At 36.0% G+C, this 25156-nt stretch overlaps 1 long non-coding RNA gene across 1 annotated transcript in view; it reads right to left on the bottom strand.

Annotated features, from left to right (window-relative positions):
- LOC122917555 overlaps positions 1-24756 on the bottom strand; it is a 112112-nt gene extending 87356 nt beyond the window's left edge. The window contains exon 1 of the long non-coding RNA XR_006386402.1: positions 24654-24756. This is a non-coding gene — a long non-coding RNA (uncharacterized LOC122917555). The remainder of the gene's footprint in view (positions 1-24653) is intronic.
- Positions 24757-25156: the final 400 nt, after the last annotated feature.

The raw sequence follows: 25156 nt of genomic DNA, 5'->3' as shown, positions 1-25156 counted from the left end.
ACACACATGGTATAAACTTGACTTGCAGCAATACTTGTTAGCTTCTTCTTCTCTTAAGAGAGTTAAAAAAAATTTTTAAAAATCCTCTCCTTAAGGGTCTGTCCACTCTAGCATTCCTAAGTTGGCTAAATGAAGGAGGTCAAGCAAGGGAAGGACAAAAGAGAAAATAAAATTTGTGTATTTTTGCCAAAAATATACTAATGTCTATGGTTTCAAAATGTCTGTCTTCTGTAGACTCATAGCTAATTATTAAAAGAGATGCCATGACAAATACTAGAGGAGGAAATTGATGAATTCATGATAGACAATATAAAATAAATCATGGAGGTGGCAAGGCTAAAACTAAAGGCAGGACTGATGGACAAGAGGTAACTCGCTTATAATAATAATCATAATACCTGTCAGTTTTCTCAAAACTTTTGAGGAGAGATTTATTCCTTCTAAACTATTCTATACAAGACCTTCAATTGTAACTACTTTTATAACTTGGATTAAAGACTAAGATTTTCCATATCAGAATTTCTCATGTTCCTCATTACCTTCCCTCATTTGAGAGGCTATAAAAAAATTCCATTTTCCCTATTATAGTTAATTTGTCCATGACACAAACTAAAGCTGAATTTTCCAAGCAAGTTCCTAAGTAAAAATAAAGAAAGTAATGAATGTGATGTATTAATTTGGGACATTTCTATTAAGAGTTGCCACTTATTATTTAAAATGTATTACACTCAATCTCACTTCAGTTTTTCTACTTTTTTTCCTCTTCTTTCTCCCCAGCTTTAGTTTATCCATAAAAAAATGTAGATGTTTTTATCACCTTTGGTAAGATTCACTTAATTAAACATCTCATCTGAAATAAAAATTTTAAATCCTTATTAATGAAAATGAGTTCTCCTTGAGTCAAAATCATAAAGAGATCAGTAGAATAGTATGCTATCATAAAAAGGGTAATATATTTCCGTATCATAGAATGAGGAAAAACTAAAAGTAACTCCCATTTTCTTTCTAGTCATTTATTTTTTTCATTCTTGTTCTAGTTTGGACTCTGTCCATGAAATAAAGAAAAGTGGCTATTCTATAGAAAAGCAGTATCTCTTTGGAATAGGGGAGAATAATAGGATATGTGCTATCACCGAAAAGAAGGAAAAAAATCTATCTGTAAATATATGAAGCAATTTCTGATTTATATTTGTAACTGTGGAAAAAATGCAGAATATACTGCTGGTTGCATATAAAGGGAAACACACACACACACATACACACACACACACAGGTGTCTCTATATTTTTACATCATCTCTAAAAGAGTTGGCAAGTTTTTCCCTCTGGGGAGGGATACTGGATAGCTTCCAGATACGGACAGAAGGAAGAGCTAGTCTTCACTGTATATACCATTGTATTTTTAATTCTCTTATCAAGTGCACATATTTCCTATTGAAAAAAATAAGCATTTATATAGAAGATATCTTTTGCTATGCAGAAAAAGGTTGGCACTCAGTATTACTAAGACCCAATGCTAATTTTATTGCCCAGCTAGATATGGGACAGATCCAAGAGTTTTACAAACTCTCAGAAAGTTTTATTTGTTGTAAGCCCATAAATTTATACTTTTTAAAATACAAGCACTAACATTCCTACGTAATATGTAACCTGAATGAAAAATTGCTTTCATGATGTATTAAGCTATACATCATCAGGGCCAGCTGTCACTCTGATGATGTATTGGTGCAATAAATCTCAAGGTGTGACACATTGAAAAAGTATTACTCAAAAGAGAATGGTCTCCAAGTTAAAAACTGATCCAACATAAAATTCAAAGAGAAAACTATAGAGAAACAATTTATCTGTTGCCAAGAAGTGTTATGCAAGGAAAGATATCTTCTCAGGGCATTTCTGTTTTGAACGTTACAACTTCAGCAGGCTCAGGGGAAATCAAAACAATGTGCCCCTTTTTCCAGAATCCAAAATTGATCCTGGAGATAACTGGTTAAGAGCACACCCAAGGCGACTTCAGAGGAAAAAAGATGTTGCGATGAACATGGAAGTTTTAAAGGTGGTATGGGAAGGGGAAAAAGTACCTGGGCATGGGAAGCAGTTCAGAAGAGGGTGCATGTATCATTTACGGGAGAATCTGACCTGAAAGCTAAGAACTGGAAAACTGCAATGGAATACAGAACCCACGTCAAGGATGCAGGGGAGAACGGGGCAGGATGAAGTAGGACATCACAGGACAACTGAGAAACAGTTTAGAAGATTCTCTCCAGATTAGACACTGACATAGAAGAGGGAATTTCATAGGATGGCTCAGAATTTTGCCATTTATTAATCATTTGACCTTGGAAATTTTGAAATACAGTTCTGGCATTCAAATTAGAGAAATTGAGGATAGAGATGTAAAATGCTCACTTTCATCCATTACAAGTTACCAAAGAAAGTTTCTGCACAAATTTATCTCTCATTGAGTCATTTAATTAAGCGAATACATAATGTGATCTTTTAGATGTCACCCCACTCACAGGCAAGGGGAACATTTCCCAGTTCGTTCATTCATTATTTCATTATTAGACATTGTCCATTGTGTTCCAGGTACTGTGACCAGCCCTACGGCAACATAAATGAACACAACAGAAATAGTAATGCTTTGTTTTTGCTCATGCTTTGTCTCCCTTTTGTATCCTTTATCTAACAACATCCTCTCAATCATTCAATGGTACCTCATGTTTCTTATGCCCCAGGTCCAATCATCCATGGCCATATGAGCCCAAGATATGATATCCCTTTTCTGAGGTTCACTGAACTTTCAGAATTGAATGAGACATTCTAAACTAGTTCAACATTTCAAATTAGAAATAAGAAAATTATGGCCTACAAAGATCAAGTGCCTTACATGTTTGGGGGACATGGTTATCAAGTTATAACCTTGAACCAGGTCTTCTTTAACAAGAATTTGTCCACTTCATCATACCTGCATATTTTCATGGCTATGCCACTTACTTGGCCTACACTCTCTGTTTGTTTCTTTTATTTTTGCATGTATGACTTGTGCTATTCCCAACTAAAGAGGCCATTTTTTAGTCTAAAGACTATGTCTCCTTTGTCTATGTACACTGTTTCCTTCCAACTCAGGCCCTCACAGTCTTCTGACAGAGGGATGTGACTGCAAATGTTATTGGACTTTCCTAAATCACTAATTTCCAAGAGAGGAACAGTACCAAATGGTGCTCTCTGATAGCCCCCGTCGTACAACTTTCTTTCTTTCTTTCTTTCTTTTTTTTAATAAATTGAGAGTCTCTTCTAACATCACACTATGAAAAAGAATTCCATCTATATTTGGAAATGTGGCAAAAAGCACTCAAAGGGAAGGCAGTGAGCTCCAGGGAAAGAGCTAGTAGATCAACTATTAAGCTGCCCAGTTCTTCCAGATTGATTTCTTTTGCTCTAGAAAGAAAAAAATCCTGGGTATGATTTGAAAAACACATTTTAATAAAATAGCCCCTGAAAATCCTAATGCTGAACCTGACTGAAATATTTGAGATAGGAAAGTAAGCCAGTGATCCAGACAACTCAGTGGCAACAGAGAGAAAGCCTTTGGCTGTAAGGATGGTTTCGCTAAGGAGTGAACTCCTATAATCAGCTCTCCTTAATGAAATTGAGGATACTGCCACAAATTTCTGCAGGATTATTTTGAAGATATCAACTTAATACAAATATTAATTACTTTTACACATAAGAAACACTTTCCGTCTTCCCCTCTTCCAGGTTTCCTTTGAAAATCCAATTATATAGAAACGCAGTTTTAATTATAATATTGATTTTACTTCTTTGCTAGGAGTGGGACTAATTCAATTAGTTGTAATTATGTGCATAGAATGGTCGGACTAATCTTTTAGGATGTTGGCCCACTAACTTCATACCGCTTTTCTTCACATCCAAGTCAGAGAGGAACATTCCATCTCTGAAAGGCCTGAAATTGTGCAGACCTTTAAGAAAGGAAAACAAGGAAGAAGATGCAATAGTCTCTTTAAAAACTTGACAGTTTGACAGTGGCTTTTCAGATGCAAAACTGTGCAAATCAGATTTTATGTAGCCTTTGCAATTAGCAACTGCTGCAGGATTGAAAGAACTTTTATAAGAAGCAAGAGGAAGACTAACAAAACAACTAAAGAAGAAATAATGTTAAGTGACAACAACTATTTTCCTATTAAAAAATCAAAGTAAGATCAAATGAAATAAGTAGCTTTAATAATTTATATAAAAAATGTCTTTGAGCAGGGTGTTGTGTAGGAATAAGAGGGGAAATGATAATGTCAAAGTAAACTGTACTACACTATTAAACAGTCAGAGAAGATTTTACTCAAGGCTCTTGTAATAGGAGAGAGAAGAGAACTTTGATTTCAGTTCTGCTGGAGCAAAGGGCAGAATGGGACAATTTTAGGCCATCTGTGTTTGCTAATTCGTTTACCCAAAGAAAGAATAAACTTTCTTATTTCTTCATGACATGAGATGGTTTTACAGCTTGAAGCAAAGTGCCCACCCAACTTGGACTCTTATTCTCCCCACAAAGATTGGGAGAGAGAAACCTCATCTTCCTTGATGATTGTTATTTCAAAAGGATGTCTCTCCCAAGTCCCTGAGAAAGACAGACCTGGGCGTTAAAACTGGCAAGAGGCCTTGAAAAAGGTTTATGTTTCAGAAGTGTAGAGAAAAAGTTTACAGTGACAAGTTCCTAATGTAAATACTCAAAGAAAAGGGCGGTTAGAGGCGTAGAGTCAGGCGAAGGCTGTCTCAAGTTTTGTCAAACTGAAGGGATCATGAAGACCCTCTTGGTCAGTACCCTTAAATAACATGAAATGTTTCTTTGAATACAAAAATTCAGGGCCCTTGCATCCAAATGGAAAAAAAAAAATCATGAAAATACTAACAATGAAGAATTTACTTGTGTGTACCTTAATCTTTGTTCACGTTTACATCTCCTCTATACCTTGAGAAAAGTACAGCGACCTCTGGTGTAAGTTGTTCTGTTTGGAAACCAAGATACCCATGCAAGTGGCATCTCTGTCACTTACTGGCGCTGAGATTTTAACAAATTAAAGTTACTATCTTTCTCTAATTTTATCATCTCCTCCTCAAAATGAAAGACTTGTTTCTTATAAATTCATAGAAATTAAATAATTTGACATGCTAGGATGTCATAGCCATTTATATTTTACTTTCACTTTACTTACCTGTACCCTTGCTAAACTCTAATTTAAAAAAGAAATATTATTTAAATTGATTCCATGGATTGTTATCAGTATAAAGTCATTTTCTCATTTAATACTAATAGTTTTGGTCCTGGCTTTTCAGTTCGTACACATCACTTTATTTTACTGGATCTTGCTTCTAGCTCAGTGTTCAATTTTTGTCTTATTCCTGATTTTATGAAAATTTGTCTAGAGTATCACCTTTACTCATTACGTTAGAGTTTGACTTGATACCTATATTACAAGTTTACTATAAAGTTTTTATTATTATTATTATTTTCTGATTTAGAGTTGCTAGCCTAAGGACGGAATCTGAGTTCTTCTTGATTCCGTATCTTGCTCTAAAGGGAAGATTTTTTCCTGACTAGTCTGCAGCACCCTGGGTTTCTTTCCTAAATTATAAAACACTTAACCCCAAGACACTGTTTTGAGGAATCCTTGGGGCTTATCCTTCCTTACGGCCAATTTAGCAAATACGTAAACATCTATCCCTTTTGTAGGACTGAGTTACCTGTAAAAATACTTGAAGAGTGGATATAAGAAAAGTATTAGTCATGAATTGGGGAAGAGACTGGGGACAGGGACAACAGCCCTCTGGGTTTAGAAAAGGCTTTTAGTCAGGAAAGTAGCATCTGAAGTAAGAATCCAAAGTTAGGGGCGTCAGGGTGGCTCAGTGGGTTAAAGGCTCTGCCTTTGGCTCAGGTCATAATCTCAGGGTCCTGGGATCGAGCCCCACCCTGGGCTCTCTGCTCAGCAGGGAGCCTGCTTCCCCCTCTCTCTCTGCCTGCCTCTCTGCCTACTTGTGATCTCTGTCGGCCAAATAAATTAATTAAATCTTAAAAAAAAAAAAAAAAAGAATCCGAAGTTATATGACTAAAGGGCAATTTCCTACCTTCTTTTCTTAGGTAACCATCTTTTTTTCTCCTCAGTAGTTCATTTTCGATTTGAGGAGTGAAAATTCCTATTCAGGTATGGGAAATTACTGACCACTGAAACACTACCTTGGAAATGTTTCCCAAATTTCAACAATTCAAGGAGAAATATGGAGGGTGCAAAGCACACATTGCTAACTTTCTCTGTTGAAAACAAACAGTCAGCACTTTATATAGATATACATATACATATACATATATTATATATATATATATTTAACATTTATGTAAAGTATTTTAGTGTAACTGTAATTCAGTGTTTTTGAGATTTGAGAGTTCTCTGTTGAAGATGAATGAACATTCTGTTTTTCATGTTTTTCTCATCCTTTAATCTGTAACCCCATGGTTTTCTATTTCACACCAAATATGTACACTTCTTCCTTAGCAGAGCTTCCCCAAGATTATTATCAATGCTATTGTGATGTTAAGTCTGTAAGATTAGACTTTCTTACTGTCATTTTTCAAAGTGCTGCTGACTGGGCTGTCTAAGGAATGGTAACTCACAAATTACTTCTGTGTCTGAAGATAGAAAAAAATGTTAAGTCAATTTCTTGAATTAATTAAGAGATAACATTGATATAGGAATGGGCTAGTGCCACAAATAATTATCACTTGAAATTACACAGTCAAAAAGGCCAATTAAGGAACCAAATATAGCTAATGAGAAAATTTAATTGATAATTTTTCAAGCTGCTGGCCTGGTTCTGATATATTTTTTTTTTCACTATAGTTCAGCAACAATAACAACAGCAAAACAACAACAAAAAGCTACAGAGGCTCAGCTGATTTTTATATGAGCACGATCCTTCTGGATCTCAGTTGAAATTTATTTTATCGTTAGCCACATAAATCCATTCCTTATTCCACCACATATGTACGTATTTACTTTACTGTTACTTTTCCCTACTCTTTCAGAATGGTAAAATTCAAAGTAGAAGGGAAATTTCTGTACCTTAAACTTCTAGTTAAGAAAAAAAAAATTCTAATTCACCATGAAGTTCTTGTCCATCAAATTATCTTTTTGGTAGCATTGCAGGCTATATCCTCTAATTGACCTTCCTAAAGAAAATGGGTACAAATTCTAGTGAAAATCTTGAAATGAACTTTTGAAATTTCATTTCTAAGTAGGCATGTGGTAAGAAAACTTTGAGCCAAAACCAAGATGAGATCAGGGTCCAAGAGAAATAAGAGAATTATTCAACCTGGCTTTCATAAGGGCATTTTCCAATGACTTGTAACTTTGAGTTTGTTTGTTTGTTTGTTTTTAAGATTGAGTTTATTTTTAAAGTGGCACAGAGCACAAATAGAAGATAACCTAGAATTGATCCAGTAAAAGGTGAATAAACAGGAGACAAGGAGACATAGCCACACAATCTCACTGAGGGGGCTGGGTGTAACCCTGCTCTTTCCATACCTGGAGACAGAAGAAGCAAAACATGGAGAAAGAGGAGAAAGAAGAAAGAGGGAAAAGAAGAAATGAGGGAAGAAAAATTGTACATCTCAAAAAGAGATCTGTTTTTAGGATTCTGACTCATAATCTAGGCCTTTTAAGGGTTTGCAGCCTGAATTTACATCTGTTGCTTAAACTAAGGTGATTTGAAACGAGAAGCTCATTTGAAAGAAGTACAAGATTGAGAGTGCCCCTGGCAGAAGGAAACACAAATCTTTTTTGGAGGAATGCACAGTACTGGCCTCCTACCTGGGCAACAATGGTTCACAAGATCAGCATTGTAAATGCTGGCACCAGTTATGAACCGGCAGAAACAAGGGAAAACCACATCAGATCACCAAAGACTTCAGGTATTGGAATTACCTGATTTAGAATGTTTAAAAAGAACTTTTATTTAAAGAACTAAAAAAGGAAAATGGAAGTAAAAAAAATGGAGAAGGAGACCATAAAAATATTCAGCCAGATTCAAAAAATGTCTATATGTTACATCAGGACATGAAAAATAGTGTAAATAAAATTATAAACACAGTGTGATGCTGAACAACATATCATAAAGAATCTACAGGAAAAGTAATAACCTGAAAGATCTGAAATAAATATCAAAAATGCAGCGGGATAGAAGAAAATATGTCAAAAAGGAAAGGCATGCTACCTCAAAAGTAATGACTACCAGCTAGTTTTTAAAGATCAGAAAATAGTTAACAGTATCTTTAATGTTATTACAGATATTTAATATCTATCAAGGCCACTGTCAACCCAAAATACTGCACAGAGCAAAAATATATTTCAAAGTGATTTTTCAGATTAAAAAATTGAGAGTTTGTCATATTTCCTCATAAGAGGGATTTCTAATGGATTTAATCTCATTAGAAGAAAATGAAACAGAGAATGGAAATCTGAGATCCAAAATGGAATTATAAATAGCATGATAAAATTTTACATAAATGTACTTACATAAATAGATATGGACTGAATTAATCAAGAAAATTCATGATCCCAGGGTCATGAGATCGAACCCTATGTTGGGCTCCATGCTGAGCCTGAAGGCTGCTCAAGATTCTCTCTCTCTCCCTTTGTACCTCCCTACCCCTTGTGTGTGTGCACTTTCTCTCTCTCTTAAAAAAAAAAAAAAAGTGCTTTATTAGAGTATTAATTAATATCTCCTTCTTTGTCCCTCCCAAGTGAACCCTTACTGAATGCTCAATTCAAATGACATTTTTCTATCATTGAGTGTATTAATGATTATGGATGCCCCCTCATGAAGTCTTCTATTAATTCTGCTGCTATATCTTGATTCCAAGGTGTACAAGTCTAAATTCTTTTCCCCTTTTTCTTCCCCATCCCACTATGATACCACCATCCCCACAGTTGAGCAAATCCACACCACTATAGCTGCCCTTCATTCCTTTGCCTTCTGTATGAATGAAACGAGTTTTAATTTGTTCCATTTTTCTACTGCCAAATCCAAACCATCATGCTTATCATAATTTACTGGAACTACTGCTAAAACCTCCAACTTCCATCTGTGCCTCTCTATCAACCCTGTTCACAAATTCCTGGAGAGATTTTTTTTTTTTTTAAAGAATATATAAATAAGATCAAGCCCTTGTCTGAAATGTTCTATTTTATCTTCTTACACTGAGAATAAAATCCAATCTCTTTACCTTAACCTGGCTTGGTCTTTGATATCTCCACACTCCCCTTACAGCCTTCTCCTAGTTAATTATGGTTCAGCACCAGAGGTCTTTCCTTGTTCCTCTGTTATACCTCATATTCCCACACGAAGACCTTCCTCTTATTAGTCCCTTTACCTGCTATGCTCTTCCCCTAGCTTGTCACAAAACTGCTTCTTCTCATCCTTCAAATCTCTTTTTAACAACATCTCCACAAAGATCTTACCTAAATGTCCTTTTCCTTAAAAAATATAAAAATAATAATTTAAAAATAGCCTTTCTTCCCAATTATTCTATTGGCAACTTTAAAAAAATTCTTATTATTCTGCAGCCTGTATTTATTTAAGAAACACATTTAAAAATATATCTTCCCCATAAGACTATAAATTCCAAGGAGCGAAGACACTGTCTTTATTGTATTCAGCATATTACACAGAAAATGTCTCCTATAAATGCCAAATTAATATTTTGAATGAAGGGATTAATGAATTAATGACTGAAACATCTAAGCACAATGCCTGTCACGTAAAAATTTTCAATAAATGGTAGCATGTGCATGTTGAGTACATCTCATTTACTTGGCACGGTGCTAAGCATAGACTGGGCTGTGGTGAGTAGAATAAAATATACATTTGATGAATAGAGGTGGGGCTATAGCAGATGGCCATGTGCTCACCAAATCTCATTTCATTTCCTTCCTGGCACTTAGCTAGAATGCATTTCCCAGTCTCCCATATAATCAGAACTCACCACGTGACTGAGTTCTGGACAATGGAATGCATATGGAAAGAAATAAAATATGCCATTTCAGGCTGAGCCCATAAAATTCTCTCATTCAGCCCTTCTCTGTTTCTCTTCCTTTATGCCTGAGTAATCAAGATGACTATGAGAATCCAAATGAGAAAAGCCTGCATTCCTGACGACTGCATGGAACAGTCTCCCCCAACCTCTCCCTACCTTGCAGTATGATATGAATGAGAAATAAACTTTCATTATATTAAGCCACTGAAATGTGTGATTGTTTTTAGCGCAGGTGACCTACCTTTATATAGCCTCACAAAATTATAATCTCGTGGGATTACAATACAGTGTGATAATGTCTTACCATGTTTTGTGCCTCTTTTAGTTTCAGAATATAATTATTCCAGCAGCGAGGGCTGTATTAGAACTTATAAACTGAAGCCAAACTCACATAATAAAAATTAAATGTCATTTTATAAAATGAGGCCAAATCTCACATGGAAAAGGAAACCACAGAAACACAGGATCATAGAATAGGCTCCCAGAGACTGTTCTCTTTTAACTTGTTAAAACAGTCCTTTTCAGGCTGTTTCTCTTTTTTATGAAATTGTAGTAAGAATCTGTTTTATGTCTAAATCTGTTTTATGCAGCTCTATGCTGCTAAGTGTCACTCTTTCTCTGTCTTTGGCATTACATCCACCGTATACCGGATTTGCCATTTCTAGGGACTAATCGGTACTTCCACTAATTGCATGAGGTACAATATCAGGATAATGGCAAGTCATCTTGTTTTGGGTCATAAGGCTGCTGGTTACCAGGGCTCTTCAGCAAGACTTTTCATTACTATATAATAGCCTTTAAGTGAGTTTTTAAATTTTATTTTCAAGTATTAATTGGTAGCCCCTTAAGTCAAAGAATTGGAAATGTCAAGAGTGACAGTGGTTATTTTGTTGCTTGTTCACACTCCCTTTCACTTTCACTACCTGAATATACTCATTATCTGATTATTTCACCTGTTGTTCATTTGGCACCATACAAACTTCTCATCCCACAGCCCTTTCTGTGGTTGGCCCCAGTACAGAAGACGCATACGAGAGAGCTCATATTCCTAAAGTTTAATGAGGAAATGGAATTCCCAGAGCATGAAAGTCTAGTTGTAAATTTTCAATGAGTCCAGGATAATTATGAAACTAGAGCAACTGTCATCCTCACAAGCTTGGGACTTCTACCTCTTGGTAATGTTTGAGGCCTACCTCATTTTTCTAAAATATTTGAAGATAATCTTGTCTTCTGTGATGAACCAATTGATGTTTTCAATCCAAGCAAAGCAATAGTACTATTTCCTTTTTCTATACACTTCTGTGGTATTCATTTACATCATATTTTTTAAACATGGGGACAATTTTTGACATGGATTTAAATATCCTTGATGTTCCAATTAGCAAAAATAATTAGATAAAATTTTGCGGTGACACCAAAGACCTTTGTTTTATTCTGTTTGCAAATATACACATCTGAAGGAACAAAAGTCCTACTTCTCTTTAAATTTACCTTCATGTATAATGTTACTGTACACTTGAGACATGTTCACTTCCATTAGGAAAGGTGTTCAGAGGAAATACCTCAAAATGCCTCACAGGTAAGTTTTTCATTCCAAAAGTAAGAATTGTGTCAGAAGAGAAAACCCACTGAGTTAGAAAACTGAGGGCTTATACTCCAGTTTCCCACACTGGATGCTGCTAGGCAAGCCATCTGACCGTCCTATTTTTATTCCCTTACCTGCAAAATGGTTCTTTTAACAACTGTGTGCCATGCCACACTAATAATTATTATCTTAGAAATGGCCTTTGCAGTTCCCCTGGTATTCAAGAATATCATTATTAATGTGAGAAGTTACATCATAATTTGAAAACAATGTCTGAAATCCAAGGCTCTTGAGAAAACAGGTTCAAGTATGTAGGTGGAAGTTCAGCAGCAGAGCATTTTGGAATCCAGAGATAATGAACAGGTCAAGGCAAGCAGGTTTGCAGGAGGCCCTCCAACAACCTGAGCAGAGGATATCCTCTGAGGACTTTATTTCTTTTATATTTCATTTATTTGTTTGATACAGAGAGAGAAAGAACACAAGCAGGGGGAGTGGGAGAGGGACAAGCAGGCTTCCGGCTGAGCAGGGAGCCAGATGGGGGATTCCATCCCAGGATCCTGGGGTCACGACCTGAGCTGAAGGCAGACGCTTAACAATTGAGCCACCCAGGCGCCCCACCTCTAAGGACTTCTGTAGGAGGCTTCATTTAAACAGGGGACACCGAAGGAACCATTTTGCAATGAGAGGTGTGAATTAGGGGCCCCTGGGTGGCTTGGTGAGTTGAGGGTCCGACTCTTGGTTTTGGCTCAAGTCATGATCTCAGGATTGTGAGATCAGGCCCTGGGTCGGGTTCCTCACTCAGCATGGAATCAGCTGAGATTCTCTCTCTCTCTTTTGCTCTCCCTGCTCACTTAGTCTCTATCTCTCTCACTAAAATACATAAATAAATCTTTAAAAAAGGGAGGGGATATGAATTGGAACCCTGTTCTGGGTCTCCGAATCATGACATTAGGAAATGTTTACAACAACTGTATTACAACAAACTGTCTTTTTATAAATGGAGGTATGATTGACGTAACACTCTATTAGTTTCTGGCATACACCATAATGATTAGATATTTGTATATATGGCAAAATAGATACCACAAGGAATCTAGTTAAAGTCTGTCACCTCACATAGTTTCAACTTTTTTTTTTCCTCAGGACATGAACTTTTAAATTCTCTCTCAGCAACTTTCAAATATGTAATACAGTGATATTAACTATAGTCCCAGGCTATATATTACATCCCCATAATCTCATTATTTTATAAATGGAAGTTTATATCTTTTGACGCCCTTTACCCATTTCACCTACTCAGTTCCAATGCCTCTAGCAAACACCGACTGTTCTAAGTTTGGCCTGTATGTGTGTGTGTGTGTGTGTGTGTGTGTGTGTGTGTGTGTCTTATAAGGAAAAAAGTATTGGTATCTTCAGAAACCTATAACTCTCTATGAGAAATTAAAGTTTTTGAGCTTAAGTAACCATTGACTTTTGGATTTTTATAAAAAATATAATTTCCAATTTTTAAAATGTCCTTTTGTTTCTTTGTCATTTAATATTTTATTCTTTGATCCTTTTAAGATAATTTTCAAATTGTTTTACTGTATAATAATGTTAACTGGCCAAGTTTTCATTAATTGAATTTAAAACTTTTAAATGAACTTATTTTATCACTATAATCTTTTATTTTGATTGTTTTTTATGATTTTATTTATTTATTTGAGAGGGCGCCTGTGCATGAGTGAGAGTTGGGGGAGGAGCAAAGGGAGAGGGAGAGACTCTTAAGCAGACTCCATACCAAGTGCAAGCCTGCCTCAGGGCTTGATCTCATGATCCTGAGATCGTGACCTGAGCTGAAGTGTCAAGAGTCGGACCCAACCAACTGAGATATCCAGGTGTACCTTTCATTATAGTTTTTTAGATATTTGGTTCCATCTGTTTTATTATATTTCAGTTATTTTTACTGAATTTTCTTACCTTTCCTTTTTATTTAGTCTTTAGTCTATTTTGTTGTACCTTAGTTATCATTTAACCTGACTTATCTTTTTTATTATTGCATCCCATTATTTAACATTTAAAAGCATGTTTCTGTTGTTGACATTTTGCCTTATATTTTTACATGACTTTTACATGTATTGCATCTAGGTCAAAAATTGCTTTTATTGGGCGCCTGGTGGCTCAGTGGGTTAAACCGCTGCCTTCGGCTCGGGTCATGATCTCAGGGTCCTGGGATCGAGTTCCGCATTGGGCTCTCTGCTCAGCAGGGAGCCTGCTTCCTCCTCTCTCTCTGCCTGCCTCTCCGTCTACTTGTGATCTCTCTCTGTCAAATAAATAAAATCTTAAAAAAAAAAATTGCTTTTATTTTTTTGAGAGAGAGAGTGTGTGTATGTGTGTGTGTTTGTGTGGCTGTGTGTGCATTGATACTAAGGAAAATATTTACTTTTGTTTGCTTATTGTTCATCTCAGTTTTAGCAAAGGGTCCCAACAGGATATTTTTTAGGAAATTATTATTCTATCTGTTAGATCCAGGGAGTCTCATTACTTTTGGAAATTCACCAGGAGAGGCCATTTAACTATAAAGGCAAACCCCCAACTTCCTGTTCCTGCAAATGGACTGGGAGAACTATTTCTGCACACTGATGCTGTAAATTGAGATATCAGAGGTTGGTTGTATGAAAGGAAGGCAACTTTGGAGGCTGGGCCTTAGAAACTAAAGACAGTTTTTTAAAAGAAGTTACTTTACCTAAAATGTTAGCCCTCACATTGTAGGGCTAGCTACTTCAACTAGGGGTATTTAAGGTATAAGGTATAAGTGGACACTTGGGGCACAGGACCATGAATTGTCGTGATTGCCTTTGTTAAGCTGAAGACAACATCCTGATCTGTACTTTTGAGCTCTGAGGGAACTTATTTCATTCTTTGTGGATTCTTTTTTTTTTCTTTTTTTAAGATTTTATTTATTCATTTGACAGAGAGAGGTCACAGCAGACAGAGAGGCGGGCAGAGAGAGAGGGGGAAGCAGGCTCCCCGCTGAGCAGAGAGCCCGATGTGGGACTTGATCCTAGGACCCTGAGATCATGACCTGAGCCGAAGACAGCAGCTTAACCCACTGAGCCACCCAGGTGCCCCTCTTTGTGGATTCTATAGTTAGAATTTCTTAGTTCATTTTGGAGTTTTATTGTTTCATGATCTATTTTGATTTTGTTTTTGTGAGTGGGGTAGGAGTCTAATTTCATTCTTTTCCAATACGGATATCCAGTTTTTCTAACACCAATTATTGAAATGACTATCCTCTCCCTGTTGAGTATTCTTGTATCCCCTGTCAAATATTAGTTGATCAGATATATGTATGTATGGGTTTATTTCTCTGCTCTCAATTCTGTCCCATTTGTCTTTGTGTCAGTTTCGATTAATATAGCTCTATAATGGAGTTTGAAATCAAGAAGTGTGATAATCTCCAGTTTTGTTTTTTCTCAAGATAGCGTTAGCTATTCAGAATCCATATTAAAGAGTGAAAGATTTCTTTCAACCATCATTCAGATATTATGCAATAAACATTTACTGACTACTAGAAAATCCAACCAAATAAGAGAGCAATGTGATAGGTACAATGAATATAATGCAGTATAACTCAATGTAGTTTTTTATTATAAAGGAATTCGGATATCAGCAAAAGAGAAGGAAGATTTTTAAAAATGAAAACATTGAAGCAGTTTTTCAACCTTGAGAATGTTTAAGAGATAGTCTCTGGTCATGGGTGCCTGGAGACTTCATCCCTAATAATGAGAGGACAACTGAACTCAAATATGAAATTTCTCTGTCATTAAGACCTGATAGGCAGAACTAATGTTTCAAAACCCTGTATTTGGGAAATAAAATTTAGAAAAGGCTCCTGGCATGTATGGAAGAAGTTAACAATGCCAAAATAAGTATGTTCTTAGATTGCTGAGTGTTGAGTTTACGGTTTTGTTTCTCCATGAGAGAATCCCCATTGTTCTCTGTCCCCTGTACTATGAACTAGTGAGTTAAAATTGATGAACACTCTATTGGTGGTCCCTTCAGGGGTCCTTTGGGATTACAGAATAAGGAATGGCTAGCCTCTCTATTTACATGAATGAAGCAGATTATGAAATTATCCTGAGACTCTGTTTCTATTCAAATGACTCTTCTAACCTACCTCATAAAGCAGTGCGGGGAAAAAAATTACACACAAAATGCACACCAGGCAGAGAGTAGCTACAACATTTATATTATCTTCATTGCTCTATGTTTTAATAATAATTAGGAAAAGATACCTAATATATGTGATATTCTGCTCAAAATCTTCATCAATGATTGCCTACTGAGAAGAGTATGCCTCAAATCTTTAGCCTGGCATTCAGACCTATCCCCAGTTTGACCAAAATCTACTTCCTCATTTCCCCCCAGTAAACACATTCTCATGTATATTTTGGAATGCTCCCCTAGGATGCATCTTTTCAAATAAATAAATAAATAAATATGGGGGGGTGCAGAAAACAAAATTTTTGTACATCCAGAATCCATTCATTCTCCTTCTGATGAATGAATCTAGCATTTCTCTCTATGGTCCACTTTTCCTCCCCATCCTCAGCACTTGTATCTGAAGCTAGATTATCAACATGCCTACCTCATACGTGGTATATGTAAACTAAGACTCCCCAATCATTTTACTATATTTCTCTGACCAAAATAATTACTTTAGAGATACAAAGGAGATCACAGTCAGAACCAGTGAGAAATAATGAGATCTTTTTGCTATTATTTGTGGGAAATACTCTAGCTATTCTTTCTGGGAATGGAAAGGAAAGCATGGAGCCCTGGTGTCATAAGGTAATAGCTTACTCAAACTTGTCCAATGAAGAAGGGGAGTTAAACTAGGGGGAAAACTGGATTTTGATAAAAAAAAGTTTTTTAAGCCCCCATTCCAGTGTTACTAGAGATAAAATGAGGCATTTTAAACATTTTGAGTTTACTTAAGTATTTGGTAGGCTATTCATTCACAGTGTTTGATTTTGGTTGGTTTTGTAGGCCAATACAGAATTACAATCATCTGTTTAATGGCCTCCTTGTTTGATTAATACTGTAAAAATCTACCTTTGAATTGTTTATTTAAGTGGGCCAATACTCCTTTCCTTTCTTTTTTTCTGCTTAGGCAAGCTTGGATCTTTTTTTCAGGCACTCAAATATCCTCAACTGATACTTCTCCATGGATACAAAACCTGGAAATTTTATGTTTATGTCCTCAATAGGAAATTTACATCATTTTGGAATATGAGCTATTTATTAAAAGTGAACTAAGAACATAATACAATTTATAAGCCCAATAAGGAGTTGTGACAATATTGTCAAAGATATTTCAGGAAAAGATTTGAGTTGGGCCAGAAAGGACAGTAAGATTTAAGCTAAAATAGCTAAATATTAAAAGTGAGCTGATGGAAATTTAAATCTGCCTTCATATGTTTCAATCACTATAACTTGTTTAAAAAACTTGGTATACTTTGTTTCTGTATTGAAGCATTTAGCAATTTCAAAAATTATATTCAGTCTGGCACTATGAAAAAAGATGTTTTCTGTGGACTTTTAATATGGTGTTACTTTTATATTTGACATCTGATTACAGGAGTTATGATCATATCATTTGGATAAATATTTATGTTTACCATAGGGTTTTAAATGGAATGCTGCCTTAAAAAAAAATCCATAAAGTTAGCCAATCAACAAGACAAATGGTCTGCAGCTGTTTTGTTAACTCCTATTAACACTCTAGCCTTACCCAACGCCTTCATTTATCCTTCTGTTTTCAAAGGAGCTCTTAATTACTTCCATCCCCATTTCAGTTGTAAATGCTTCTTTATTGCCATTCTTTCATTAGAATAAATCCTCCAACCTATTCAAGGACCTGACACTTCACCACTGATTTACAAGTGATTCAATTTTATTAATCAGATGTTTGCCCTCGCTTTGGGGTATCTGTACTGGCATTGCTGGTAATTGTTGATAAAAGGCTCTTTCTTCCTTTCTACTTCTTGGAAAATATACAGGTACATTTTCAGCATTTTATTTCAGGAAGTCTGAAATTAAAAAGAACTAAGGAAAATAGAAAATCTTGTAATTGTCTTGAAAAGAGTTAGTATTTCATGCTGTTGGCTGAGCAGGCTCTAGCTGCAGTGGGGATAATGTGACCTATACAAGATTTATCTGAAATTTTCCATTAGAAATTCTTTCTTTATAGATTCCAGACTATTTCTGAATTCATTATCAGAGGACCAAATCATAATACCATGGCCTAATATTCTAAAAGCAAAATTAAGCAACATGCAGGAGGTTTCTTGCATGTTAAACATTAAACAACTTGGTTGTTGTTTTTGTTTTGTTTTGTTTTTAAGATTTTATTTATTTCTTTGACAGACAGAGATCACAAGTAGGCAGAGAGAGAGGAGGAAGCAGGCTCCCGGCTGAGCAGAGATGATGCGGGGCTCCATCCCAGGACCCTGGGATCATGACCTGAGCCTAAGGCAGAGGCTTTAACCCACTGAGCCACCCAGGCACCCCTGGTGATTGGTTTTTACTATATCTTCTCATATTGAGAAAATTCCTCTTTAACATATATTTAAGAGACACTAAAGATTATACATAAACACACACACCCAGATAAATTACACACACTATATATTCATGAATTATATCTGTATTATCTAGTCTTCCTTTATGACGTCACTATGTGGAACTTTCCAGTTAATAGTTATTATTGACCATAGACTGAAGTCCTTCGGACCTTAGACTGTAAATGGTCTAGTTATAGAACATGAAACCTTTGTGGATACATTGCTAAAAGCAGTCTTTAAATAATCTCCTGTTAAATAGAAATCCTTGTCTAACATTTACATGTGAACTGCCACATTTTAGTTAAATGCTTTGCATTAAGTGTGCATTGCTGTTTTCTTCATTTGACATTGTAAGTTTTCCGTGAATAATTTCTATTTATAGTAGAGATACCATATTGCATGGGATCCACAATCCTTTTCAATAGTTTCATTTTTTATTTCACAAACGCTTTAAATATTTCAATCCTAATTTTAATTTCAAATAAATGGCTGTCCTTGTATAAAAGTCCTTTTCTTCCTTTTCTCATTACTGTATTAGTTTCTTATTACTACAAACGGTAGCAAATTACTACAAACTCAGTGGCTTAAAAACAATACAATTTTTATTTTCTTAGCATTCTGAGGGTCAGAAGTTCAATAGTGGATGCCAAGCTGCTTTTTCTTAAAGCCTAAAAGGGGGAATCTGTGTCCTTGCTTTTTCAGCATCTGGAATCCCCCTGCATTCCTCATGGGGCTCATGACCCCCTCCTTCGTCTTATGTTGAAAGTATAGTATCACCAAATCTTCCTCTCGCTTTGAAATCTTGTTTTTCACCACATCTAATTCTCTATCTCTGACCCTCCTGTTCCCTCTCATAAGGACTCATGATTTCATTGGACCCAACTAGGTAATTCAGGATAATCTCCCTATTGCAAGGTCTTTAAGTTAATCACATCTGCAAAATCCTTTTTGTAAGGTAACATTCACAGGTTTCAGGGATTAGGACATGGACATGTGGGAAACTATTAGTCTCTTACCACAATTATATAAGTCACTGTATTCTTTGTATTCATAATCTTTTTTTCGATGATTTTTTTAAAAGATTTTGTTTATTTATTTGACAGCGAGAGAGGGACACAAACAGTGGGGAGAGGAAGGCTCCCCACTGAGCAGGGAGTCTGATGCTGGGCTCTATCCAAGGACCCTGGGATCATGACCTGAGCCAAAGGCAGAACGTCTAACTACTGAGACACCCAGGTGCTCCTTTCCTATGATTTTTTTAAACCCAAGAAAATCTCATCATTTTTCAAATCTTCCATAAATAAAGCTTTTCAATAATTGTATTCTAGCCTTTTGAGTTGCAGAGCATGAGAATTTAGTTCCATTTATGCATTGTATCTCAACTTGAAAAATGTTGAATACTAGCAGTTGGAGTGTTATTCTTTTTTCTACTTTTAGTAAACAATATTCTATTATCTGGGATTTGTTTGATTTCTGATTACAGTTGGCCCTCAAACACTATGGGGTTGACTAATCAGGTCCTCAATAAATTTTTTTCAATAAATATGGTACAGTACTATAAATGTATTTTCCTTATGGTTTTCTTAATAGCATTTTTTCAGCTTACTTTATTGTAAGAATACAGCTTATAATACATATAATATACAAAATATGTGTTAATCTACAGTTTATGTTATCTATAAGCTTCTGATCAACAGTAGGCTATTAGTAGTTACGTTTTTAGGGAGTCAAAAGTTATATGTAGATATTCAACTATGTGGGAGTGTCAGGACCCCCAACATACCCAACATGCATTCAAGGGTCAACTCCTTTGCTACCTAATATGAACCAGTCAATAAGTCACTTAGCATGTTGCTTAGTATGAACTGAGAGTTCATATTGGTTTATATCATGTATATGAACAGAGCAGATGTATTTCCCAGAAATGTATCTATAAAGTTTAACTTAGGTTTAATTCTACTTTTCCTGTGCATTGGCTCATCTTAGCTACAACAGGCATCAAATGTGAAAATTTAAGGAAATTTTCAATCATTTCTTGTCTATAGAACTGTTTCAGTTTCTACATCTTTGCCCTTGCCGTACATGTAAACAGATATTTCTCCTGGGCCCAATCTAAAACTTTTTACCTCTACCTATACAAAGATTAGGCAACCAAAATTGTTGATCTTGGTAAGATGTAATGTCCTTCACTGTATGGAATCATCACTTATGGTTTGAGGCTGGTAGAGTACTACAGCCAAATCTAAGGCTTATACTCATAAAGTGTCCACAAAGAAACCCTCCAAAACATACATTCAGTTAGATCAGCTAGTCTCACCTCCAAAACACAGAATACATAATCTGTCCATTCCCTTTCATCTTCACTATCAGGTCTTTTGTCCAAGGACTACATGTTTCACCTGTATCATTGTAGTTGCCAGTTCTTTTGTCCTTCTCTTGCATTTGTCTGATCTATTGTGTTAGGAAAGTAAGGAAATGCAAAAGCAATCATTGGAATGCCCAGGTCATGTAAAATGCAAATTACTGGCATAGTCTTCAGAACCCTGCATGAATTACTCTCTGCCTAGCTTTTCTCCCTTACCTCTTATCATTTCTATATTACACTGCAGTACCACTGGCCTGGCTGTCTGTTGGCTCTGTACCCAATAAACTTTTCTCCATAAAAGAGATTTGTCACTGTTTCTACTTGCCTTAAATTCTCTTCCCCAAAGTCTTCCCATTGCTGACTTTTTCTTGTCCTTCAGGCCACAGCTTAAATGGAAACTTCTTACAGAAGACTTCTCTGACTATCCTCCCTAAATTGGAGCCCCCCTAACATTATCTGTGTTTTACTTATATATTTCCAGACTCTTCCTTAAAATAGTAAGTCTGTGGCATTAAAAACTTTCTTTTTTTTTTTGTATCCCTAGCACCTTGCACAGTATCTTACGCGTAATAGACAATCAGTCTGTATCTAGCAAAAATATGAATTAATAAATGAATAAATTATGAAAAGAGAGGAGTTCACCTTATTCCTCTCATCACTGGTTTTTGACTCATTCCAAAATAACAAATCTTACAGATGCAAAGCAATGCTGGAGAAAGAGACAGGGAAGATATAAAATCAAAGAGAATGCCCCACAAAGCAGAAAAAAAGTGATTTCCAAATACTTCACCCGCTAGTTATGACATTGCAACTGGAGAAAACTCCTATGCAAATTCAGTCATGCAAGCCCCATTTAGCTCAGGAAAATGTGTAGAAATTGATTGAGTGAGCAGCTGGTGATATTGTAGTCAGGCTCTCTGGAAGTTAATTGGGAAGCGTTGTGAAAAACCCTGACATTGTACATGTAGCTATACTGACTTCCATTGTGCCCTAGACACTCATCACACACGGTTGCTCTCCACTATTACAGAATAACTGGATGCCTCTGAGTCCCTGATGACTCTCATCAGTAGCCTGCTAAGAAAACGGAGGAGGAGCCAGTGATGAGCTGGATTTTGAACTTTTTATAATTGGAATGAAAAGCTCCTAATGTTGTGAGTTTTTACTCCCTTCATGAACTGTTTTTATTTTCCTATAGATGAAGACAAACTATTTCTTCTAAGGTCTGTTTTGATATTGTTTTCATGGAAAATCTAGCATTGAAATGAAGTTACTTTCTTTCCCAGGTGCTTGTATTTATTATCTGTTTCAGTTAGTTATTGTCATGAAACCAACACCCCAAATTATTTCTTATAAGTCTGCAGTTCAACCAGACAGTGCTCTAGAACAGACTTGCTCCTGTGTCTTTGATGAGCTGTTGGGTTAGCTGGTGATCTTGGCCTCATCTGGAGTAACATGGCTATTTTCCATGTGTTTCTCAGATCTTTGGTGTCTGTTATATCCTAGCCATTGTGCTCTGTCCTGGGAATAAAAAGGTCAGTAAAACTCTTTGATGTTGAACAATTTAGGGTCTGAAAGAAGAATGATGATACGTAGACAAATACTGCATTTAAATACCTTTGGTACTATGAGAGAAATTTGTGCTGTATAGAAAGAACATCAGAGAGAAAATACTCAATCCTGAATAGAGTGGGAAGGAGGAAACAGGAGGGACTTGGTGATACATGTTTCTTAAATCAAGTTTTAAAATATGAGAAACATTTTGCCAGGTTTCCAAGCTAGGAAACAAGGTTCCAGGCAGGAAGCATGCAAAAGCATAGATGTGTGAGACATACAATATTTCACTGGGCCTGGTAGACGTACAGTAGAATGCAGTAGTGCGAGATAAGACCAAAGAAGGAGACGGGTGCCGTGGGGCTTTATATGCCAGGCTCAGATTGAATTTTGCCTTTACACTAAAATAACAACAACAACAACAATAAATCACCTGCAATATATACTATGTTTTTGCTATGTGCTGCATATTCTCACTTAATGTTCGATAGACCTCTACAACATGAATACTACTATTTATCCTCATTTTAAGATGTGGCTATCAAGGGTAGAGACTCTAAATAAGCTTGCACATGAATCAAATAAGTACAAAATAGGATTCAGTCCCATATCAGTTGGCCCGAATTCTTAAACCACTAGGCTATATGCCTATCAGGGAGAAGATAATGGATGGGTTTAAGTTGGAAAAAAAACATGATCAGATTTTCATTTTATAAAAATTTTGCTTGCAGCCCTATAAAGGAGATAAAAGATTGAACACAGAGGAAGATATGGAAATAGTTCTGATTAGAAATAATGAAGATTTAAAGTTACAGATTAGCAGTGGGGATAGAACAAAGGAAATGGACCCATGATCTGCTAAGAGGAGTTGGTAACATAATGCATATATATGAAGAGAAAGAAAGCTAAAATGATTCCCAGATTTCTGACCTAGTTGACTGAACAGATGGTGATAGCAAAGGTGCTGTATAGCTTAGGTTAAGAGCCTAGATTCTGGAAAGGATTACCTACCTGAGTTTAGACCCCCAATCTGCCACTTACCTAAGTGGCTAAATGGCTTCCATTTCTTCATATGCAAAGTGGGATGACACCTACCCTAGTAAATTGTTGTAAGGACTAAATGAATTAATGGATATAAAATGCTCATCAGGTATCCGATAGATACACAGTTAACTCTCAAGTGATATTTAATACTACTCACTGAGAAAAGAACAGGGATTTGGGGAAAGTTGGTTAAGTAGAGTTTGAGACATTTTTAGCATGAGGTTCCATTGAATCAATGAGTCTGTAAAGTTCAGGAGAAAGATCCATGCTGAGAAGATATGTGGAGAATCAGCATCGAGACATTTATTCAAGTTCTATGTGGTCATGATAACATGGGAAAACAGGCAATCACAAGAGAAAAGCACCAATGGTGGTGAGAAGACCAAAATGCTGATAATAATTAAAGGAAAAGGGAGAATAACCAAAAAAGAAAAGCTTTTGAAGTGATTTCGTACAACACACTATCACCTGTTACAAAGGTTGAGTAAGATATGAATGTCTGGTAGGCATTTCTAACCTAACATGCCTGAAAGGGGATTTCATTATTTTTTCCAGCCATTTGTCAATTTCAGTAGCTGGCACTACCATTTATCCTGGGGTAAGGCCCCAAGTCATGGCCTTACATAATACAATACAAACAATTAAGTCTTGCTCTTTTTCATCACCTATACCACTCATCCCTAGTCAATAAACACAGACACACACACACACACACACACCCCTTCTTTTCTATTACTGAGAAAATAATATTAAATAAAATGGGAAGTTTCATACATGATAAACCCCTAACGTAAGCTGCTTGCAGGGCTTCATAGCATAGAAAAGGGTGTTAGACTAGTAATAGGCATAACAAGAAATATTTACTGATTCTAATAAGCCAATTCATCATGATGAGGAGATGTAAAATCTCTATAGGCTGATTTTGACAATATCGTGTTTTGTATCCTCACCACCAAGCTATATGATTCTGGGGCGGGGGGTGGGGAGATACTTTCGATATACTCAACAAGTTTCTTAAGCATTTCAATTAATTATATTTGTGTTAATATTTTATTAAGGACATTTTCCGTCACTTAATTCATCTATTTAAAGTTTAAAATTATTTATATATTTGTTTCCCCTAAAGAGCTAAAGTTTCTACTTTCTAATAACATGAGTTATACATCTTACATAAGTTTTCCATTTCATTCTGGCTTTCTGAAACCTTAGAGATAAGCATCAATCCTATTACCTGTGTTGACCTTTTTGGAAATCTCTTAACTTGGTTCTGATGTTATGTATTTTACTAATTTGTTAATTATGACTTTCTTATAAGCTATCTCAAATTCCTTGCAGATGAGGTAAGTTATAAGCAAATAAATTTTAGGTAAAGAAATGAACATCCAAGAAAATGTCTTACCTGAGCCAAAGTTGAGACATACACTGATGGACGAAGAAGTGACAAGTCCACAGTGGTCTTCTCTGCTCCAGGCAGACAGCGATTCTGAAACTGGTATGGAATGCTTAAGGACACCTAATAAAAAACAGAAAACAAAACAATAAAAGGATTTTGTTTAATGCCCAGGAGTCCAATGGGAAAAAGCCTGTAATACTATAAACAGGATGAGTGGTATATGTATCGGATATGTTATGTCTCCCCAAAGAAGCCAGATTATATAGGAAAGACATGTGGACCTCTAAGGACACCCCTGGCTAAATTGGGAAGTAACCTTGTGTGGTGGACTAGTCCTAGCAGCTCAGCCTTGGAGGTCCCAGAGACAAGGGGATTCTAGGTCAGATACGAGGCTATATTTGAAGCCATTTCAGCTCAGTCCCCAAGGAACACTTATGTGACCTGGGAAGAAGAGAGGTATATGATACAATTAAAGATCTATGTCACTGGTCACTAAACCTTCTACTGTA

This window comes from Neovison vison, chromosome 9, assembly GCF_020171115.1.
Source record: "Neovison vison isolate M4711 chromosome 9, ASM_NN_V1, whole genome shotgun sequence".
Lineage (NCBI taxonomy): Eukaryota > Metazoa > Chordata > Mammalia > Carnivora > Mustelidae > Neogale > Neogale vison.
The sequence above is the reverse complement of the archived record's forward strand: the minus strand, read 5'-3'. Positions and strand labels throughout refer to the sequence as shown.